Source organism: Marmota flaviventris, chromosome 10 (assembly GCF_047511675.1).
Source record: "Marmota flaviventris isolate mMarFla1 chromosome 10, mMarFla1.hap1, whole genome shotgun sequence".
Taxonomy (NCBI): Eukaryota; Metazoa; Chordata; class Mammalia; order Rodentia; family Sciuridae; genus Marmota; species Marmota flaviventris.
This window is the reverse complement of record NC_092507.1, coordinates 107,729,259-107,735,531: the sequence shown is the minus strand read 5'-3', so window position 1 is coordinate 107,735,531 and position 6,273 is coordinate 107,729,259. Positions and strand designations below refer to the sequence as shown.

General features: G+C 40.0%; 1 pseudogene; it reads left to right on the top strand.

The window, feature by feature from the left end:
• Nucleotides 1-514: 514 nt before the first annotated feature.
• On the top strand, nt 515-5,718 carry LOC114096703 (small ubiquitin-related modifier 2-like; annotated as a pseudogene).
• The last annotated feature ends 555 nt before the right edge of the window (nt 5,719-6,273 follow it).

Sequence of the window (6,273 nt, the reverse complement as noted above, 5' to 3'; positions counted from 1 at the left end):
CTTGCTAAGCTGCCCAGTTTGGCCTTAAGTTTGTGATTCTCCTGCCTCAGCCTCCCAAGTAGCTGGGATTACAGATGTGCACCACCATGCCTGGTTCAGAATGCTGATATTTTTACCCTTCATATCTCTATCCTTTCCTCTTTTAAAATATCTTGATACTTTCTCCTGCCTTCTTACGTAAATTTTCACCACGATCTTACAGCTTCTTAATTTATTTTTTAAGGTCTATCTATCCTGCTGATTGTCCCAGCATATTATGCCTTTTGTTTTCAACTATTATGTTTTTCATACCTGATATTTGCAGTTGGTCTTTCTTGCATCGTCTTACTCATATCCTTCCTGATAGTTTTGGCAAGGAACGAACCAAATCGTGCTGCTGGCTTCTTCCTCCAAAAGTGGCAAATTATAGAATTACTGAAGAGAAAAGAGCACGAACGTGATAAACTAATATAAAACTGAGAACCTCTGAGAACACTGTAAAGTCTCCTCCAAGCCAGAAGGGGAGCAAGTGCACATGAGGGGCTGGTGTCTGGCAATTGGAGCAGAGAAAGGTAGGTCAGGGAAGAGCTTGTAAATTCAACTGTGTTTGCCCCTCTATGTGTCTGAGCTACCCTCATCAACCCCATCAACACAGCAGTCTTCTGCCACAGGATAAACCGACTGGTGGTGGCAGTGGTGGTGTGAGGAAAGGTGACCTGAAAGCAGTGCAGGATGAAAGAAATATATGCACAGCCGATTCTCGTTATTTACAGTTGTTAGCTGCTATAAACCAACTGCAAACCTTGCAAATACCAAAACATTGCTCCCACGGGAAACATGGGATTAGGTTCCTGTGAGCCTCTGATCACAACATTTTCATCAACCGATCAATACACAACTTTGTTTTACACGTGTTTCTATTTGAAGACATATTTGAGATACATTGTGGATGCATTAGCATTCAACTCATGGCCAACAGCACTGCAAACCATACCTCAGGCTTCTGGGAAGCTTGTAGAACATGCATTTTCCTCCCTGAGGCATAGCATAGTCTTCTGCCCCTAAGACATTGGATAGCACTTGAGTACTGTCATGGAATGGATCATGTCCCCTCAAAATCATGTTGAAGTTGTAATCCCCAGGGTGACCCTATTTGGAGATAGTGAAGGTCAAATGGGGTCCTTAGGGTGGAGCCCTAATCCCATAGCACTTCCTTATGGGAAGGGAAAGGGGCATCTGAAGAGGCATGCAGAAGAAAGACCACCTGAGGACGTAGCAAGAAGGAGGTCATCTGCACGACAGGAAGAGAGGCCTGTCTGGCGCCTTCATCTTGGACGTGCCGCCTCCAGAAATGTGAGACAATACACCTCTGCCCTCTAATCCACCCAGACTTGCTGTGGCAGATGAATACGAACTCTGGGTTTCAAGTACAAGATCACCTCACCAACAAAAAGAACAAAAGAGGAAATGGAAACAAGTTTACCCACCCTCTTTATCTTATCTGGAAAACCACGCCCCTGTGCCAACCGGAGGACTCTCACTCTGTGCTTTTGTGACATCTGCTCTTGACAATCCTCTGATTCAGGATGTGGTATTCTGGGCTTGACTCCTGGGACTCTACCTCATTTTTTGAGTCATTGCTAAAAACCCCACTCAGTCATGCTGGGTTTTTCTATGGGGTCTGACTTCTCTAGCCTGAGGTCCCCTGGAGGGCTGGTGTGGATAGTCTATGATTTTTCTGTGCTTTAAAAAAAAAAAAAATCTGCCTTGATTTGTTTTTTCATCTTTGATAGATTTAATTTTTGTTTTTGTCAAAGCTTAAGAGGTATCTGATTTAAAGAATCGAGTAGTTCCACAAAGTGTGCATCTGAGTCCGTTTGGTGGAGTTAAAACGGATATTGACAGGGCGATTTGTAAAGAACACAGATTAATTTCTCTAGTTCTAGAGACTGGGGAATCCAAGGAGTTTGGCAAGGGCTTTCTTGCTGTGTCACCCCATGGCAAAAGGCAAAGGGAAAGAAACAGAGAACACGTACCGGAGAAGGTCAAACTCACATTTATAATAAACCCATTCTTAAGATACCAAACCCATAACAGCAGCATCAATCCATTCACATGCAGATACCACAGGACCTAATCGCTTCCTAAAGGGTCCCACCTTTGAACATTGTTGCCTTTAGGATTATTTCCAACATAAACTTTAGGGGACTTGTTCAAACCTAGCAGCTTGTTATCAAACAGAATCCTACACCGACAGGAGCTTCCTGCTGCCCCCATTCCACATGCATCAAAGAGAAACACTTTCAACGTTTTAAACTGATTGTTTTGGTATATTTATATGCTTTCTCTAAATTACATGATTATGTAGTTGCTTCTTATGTTTTTCTATTACACATTATATGTAGCCTTTTAATCCCTAATCCTCCTGATAAAGCAGTCTTGTAATTTTGGATATTTTAATATTCAGTGTTTATTATATTATTGCCAGTCACGTAATTGATACGTACTGCTAAGTGGTATGATATGCAAAGATTCCTTGTCCTGAACAAGTTATTACTTTTCCTATGGTTAATCATTGTCTTTTGTTTGTCTGTTGAATAACTTTGTCTATACTTATCACTAATCTATTCCCAAACTCTCTCTCTCTCAGAGGTGTAAATCTTTTCTCAATATGCTTAATACATCAGGTGTTCTATGCACTTTCTCTTCTCCAGTAACTCTCTTGTGGTCCCCTCCCTGTAGCAGTCACAACTTGGTGGCCTTTTTTGATTTGTAGCCTCATTTTGGCAGAGCACATTTCCCTGGTGGCTTTCTTGTGAAGGGAGTGCATTAGTAGTAAATCTCTTTACACAGGTCTGAAAACACCTCTATTCTGCCTTCATCCCTATTTGACACTGTGTCTAGAATATAAGGCTGGAAATTCCTTGAAGTTCGAAGGCATCACTTTTGTCTTTTTAGCTAAGGTATGACTGTTGAGAAGTTCAGTGCCATTCTTATTTCTGGACTTATTTATTTATTTATGATGCTGGGTTGAACCCAGAGCCTCATACATGCCAGACAAGTGCTCTATCGCTGAGCTACAACCCCAACCTTTAAATTCTTGATCTTTGATGTTCTACCTTTTCCCCCTCTCTCTTCCTTACTTTCTCCCTCTCCTTTTTCTATCTCTTCCCAACCACCACCTGTCCTATTCTGTTTTTCTTTGTCCCAGTGTTTTGAAGCCTTAAAATCATGTATTTTGACATGAATACATTTTCTGTCATGGTGCTAGGTCCTTAGTGAACATTTATTATAATTTTTTAAACAGACTCTTTTTTTTCAGAACAATTTCAGATTCACAGCAAAATTCAGAAAAAGTTACAAATATTTCTCATGTAGCCCCTGCCTCCACACACACATGACATTGCACTTGACGAACCTGTATGGGCACATCATTATCACGCAGAACACGCAGCTTACGTTGGGGTTCGTTCTTGGTATTGCACATTCTGTGGGTTTGAACAAATGTAGAATGGTGGGTGCCCACCACTGTACTATCATACAAAGTATTTTCAGTGCCCTAAAAATCCTCTGTGCTCTCTCTCACATGAATCTTGGCACATGAACCCTACAGTTGTTAGCTGCTATAAACTCACTGCATTGTGTCCCCCACCATTTGGCCTTTTCCAGAGTGTCACAAAGTTGGAATCATACAATATATGCTTTTTCAGGTGGGTGCCTTTTACTTAGTAATATGTTTCTCCTCCACATTTCTTTTCATGCTTTGATAGCTAATTTCTTTAGCACTGAATAACATTCCCCTGTCAGGATGCACCACAGCTAATCCATTCACCATGCAGGACATCTTCATTGCTTCCAAGTTTGGGCAACTCTGAATAAAGCTGTTGTAAACATTGTTGCAAGATTTTGTGTGGACATCCGTTTTTCAGTCCTTTAGGTAAATACCAAGGAGCGCAATTTCTGGATCATGTGGGGAAAGTATATATAATTTTATAAGAAACTGTCTTCAAAAGTGGCTGTATAATTTTGCATTTCTGTCATCAGTATTGGAGAGTATCTGTTGCTCTACGCCCTCACCATCATTATTGTAGTCTGAATTTCAGCCATGCTAATAGATGTGGAGGGGTATCTCATTTTTTTTTTTAAACTTGCATGTCTCTGATAACATATGATATGGGACACCTTGTCTGATGCTTACTTGCCAACTATAAATCTTTGGTGGGGTGTCTCATAAGGGCTTTGATTCATTATTCATTTGGTGATTCGTGTTTCTTATTGTTGAGTTTTACGAGTTCTCTGCTTGATTTAAATAATAGTCTTCTCTCTGCTATGTGGTTTTCTTCTGGTCTGTGGCTTGTCTTCTTATTCTCTTGACTACCTTTTTGCAGAACAGAAAATTTTCACTTTCAAGGAAAAATTCTTTCTTTCATGGATCTTGCCTTTGAGGTTATATCTATTTTTTTTTTTAAAGGAGACAGAGAGAGAGAATCTTTTTTTTTTTCTTTTTCTTTTGTAGATGGACACAACACAATGCCTTTTTATTTTTGTATGTGGTGCTGAGAATCGAACCCAGGTGCCGCCCATGTTAAGGGCACGCTCTACCGCTGAGCCACAATCCCAGCCCCTGAGGTTATATCTAAAAAGTGATTCAAACCCAAGTTCATCTAGATTTCCTCCTATTTTGAAAATAGATCTCTTCTAGGAGTTTTATAGTTTTGAATTTTAAATTTAGGTTTGTGATCCATTTGAATTAAATTCATGAAGGCTATAAGATCTGTATCTAGGTTCATTTTATTATATGTGGATGTCCAGTTGTTTCAGTGCCATCTATTGAAAATGTGATACTCTGGGGGCTGGGGTTGTGGCTCAGTGGTAGAGCGCTCGCCTAGAATGCATGGGGCACTGGGTTCGATCCTCTGCACCACATAAAAATAAAATAAAGATATTGTGTCCATCTAAAATTAAAAAATAAATTTTAAAAAAGAATTTAAAAAAAAGAAAATGGGATACTCTGTCCATGGAATATCCTTTGTTCCTGTCTCAAAGATTAGATGATTAAATTTATAGGGGTTTCTTTCTGGGCTCTCCATTTTTTTCTGTTGATCAATTTGTCTTTTTTTTTTTTTTTTTTTTATCAGTAGCACACTGGCTTGATGACTGTCACATTATAGTATGTCTTGAAATGGGATCATGCCAGTCCCTAAACTTTGTTCTTCAGTGTTGGGTTGTTATTCTGGCTCTTTTGTTGCATCATATAAACCTTAGAATAGGCTGCCACCTCCTTCTTCTGCCGCACCTGGAGCGGCTTGTGTGTTTGTTCAGGGTGAACCTGGTACCTCTTTTGTGAAGTGGCAGAGGAGACTCTGGTGCTCACCTTGGCTGACAAAAAGCCTAAGGAAGGAGTCAAGACTGAGAACAAGGATCGTATTGACTTGAAGGTGGCAGGGCAGGATGGTGCTGCGGTGCAGTTTAAGGCACACACCACTTGGTAAACTAATGAAAGCCTACTGTGAGCGACAGGGTTTGTCAAGGAGGCAGATCAGATTCCCATATGATGGGCAGCCAATTAACGAAACAGACACAGCTGAACAGTTGGAAATGGAGGACGAGGATACAATTGATGTGTTCCAGCAGCAGACAGGAAGCGTCTACGAAAAAGGGAACCCGCTACTTTACTCCAGAACCCGCTACTTTACTCCAGAAATTTGGTTCTACCACATCCTGATTACCACTGTATAGTTTTCTCTATTCTTTCATTTCCCCCTTCCCCATTCCTTTATTGTACATAAAGTAACTGGTGTATGTGCACAAGGATATTGCATTTTTTTAAAACTAAATGGCTAATGATATGTTTTGATTGACATCAAATGGAAATGGAATGGGAAAAAATGCTGGTTCTGTGAAAATATTCCCCTTCTCCATTAGTGGAAGGCTCATTCAGCCTTATCTTTATATTCCAGTAAGTTATTTTGCTCTCACTGTTTTTACAAAAACAAAACAACAACAACAAAACAAACAAACAAAAAACCTAGCAAACAAACAAACAACAACAACAAAACCCAAAGAACATAAAAATCCTTGCCTACCTTGTTTGCTTGGAGAATTTTAATGTTTTTCATTTATCATTGTAAACCCAAGAACAATTTTATGACTTTTTTGTATGTAGCTGTTACACATAGGACAATCTATCTTTAAATAGGGGGAAATTACTCTTAAAAAGAAAAAGAATTAATTCTACATAGGGAAGAGTGGTGGGAAGGAAAACGAGGGGGCAGGGGATTAACAAGGATGGTG